This window comes from Saimiri boliviensis, chromosome 12 (genome assembly GCF_048565385.1).
Source record: "Saimiri boliviensis isolate mSaiBol1 chromosome 12, mSaiBol1.pri, whole genome shotgun sequence".
Taxonomy (NCBI): Eukaryota; Metazoa; Chordata; class Mammalia; order Primates; family Cebidae; genus Saimiri; species Saimiri boliviensis.
Genome location: NC_133460.1, coordinates 48928113 through 48929718, shown reverse-complemented (window position 1 = coordinate 48929718; position 1606 = coordinate 48928113).

Here is a 1606-nt window from a genome sequence, read left to right as displayed (position 1 = left end):
CTCTACTAAAAAAAAGTGCAAAAAATTAGCTGGGCATGGTGGCACGTGCCTGTAATCCCAACTACTCAGGAGGCTGAGGCAGGAGAATTGCCTGAGCCCAGGAGGCGGAGGTTGCAGTGAGCCGAGATCGCGCCATTGCACTCCAGCCTGGGTAACAAAAGCGAAACTCCGTCTCAAAAAAAAAAAAAAAAAGACTGCAGGCTCTGAAGTGTGTTGCATGAAAGTAGGCAGCACAGGAACCGAGACATAGTAAAACTTCTACAGCAGGGCATGGTAGTGCACATCTGTAATCCCAGCACTTTGGGAGGCTGAGGCGGGTGGATCACCTGAGGTTGGGAGTTCGAGACCAGCCTGGCCAACATGGCAAAATCCCACCTGTACTAAAAAGACAAAAATAAAAAAAATAGCCTGGTATGGTGACGCACACTTGTAATTCCAGCTACTCAAGAGGCTGAGGCGCAAGAATTGCTTGAACCTGGGAGGCAGAGGTTGTAGTGAGCCAAGATCTCACCATTGCACTTTAGGCTGGGTGACAAAGTGAAACTGTCTCAAAAATAAAAAATAAAAATCCCTTTCTGAGTCAAAAAATAACAGGTACTGGCAAGGTTACAGAGAAAAGAGAATGCTCACACACTCCTGGTGGGAATGTAAATTAGTTCCACTGCTGTGGAAAGCAGTCTGGAGATTTCTCAAAGAACTTAAACCAGAACTACCATTTGACCCAGCAGTCCCGTTACTGGGTATGTACCCAAAGGCATAAAAATCATTCCACCATAAAGGCACATGTGCATGCGTATGTTCATCACAGCACTATTCACAAAAGCGAAGACATTGAATCAACCTATGTGCCCCTCACTGGTGGACTAGATAAAATGTGGTGCATATACACCATGGAATACTATGCAGCTGTAAAAAAAATGACATCATGACCTTTGGAGGAACATGGATGGAGCTAGAGGCCATTGTCCTAAGCAAATTAATGTAGGAACAGAAAACCAAATGCTGCATGTCCTTACTTTTAAGTGGGAGCTAAACACTGAGTTCACATGGACACAAAGAAAGGAACAATAGGCACTGGGCTTATTTGAGGGTGGAGGGTGGGAAGAGGGTGAAGACTGAAAAACTACCTCTTAGATATTATGCTGATTACCTGGATGACAAAATTGTCTGTACACCAAATCCCCGAGATACACAATTTACCAATGTAACAAACCTGCACATGTATCCCTTGAACCTAAAATAAAAGTTGGAAAGAAAAACTAAATACATAAATTAAAAAATAAAAATCTCTCTCTGGCTCCCTTGCAGATTATATGACTGTGTGACAGGGTGATGCACCACCTTCAAAATTCCACATGAACATGGGAGTAGCTTAGTACTGCTTGGAAAACTGCACTGCCTTGCGTTCTATTGCCTTTCCACTGGGTTAATCTAGAATTCATTCTGGACTCTCCCCACCTACCACGTCTGTCCCCTTCCTGCCATTCCAAACTGGTAACTGGAACTGGAGGTGTATCGAATCCATGGTGACCTAAAGAACTGAGGTAGTTAGATTTCTCCCACTGTCACCCCAAACTCAGCAGCTCAGAACCCTTTGGTTTTGTTT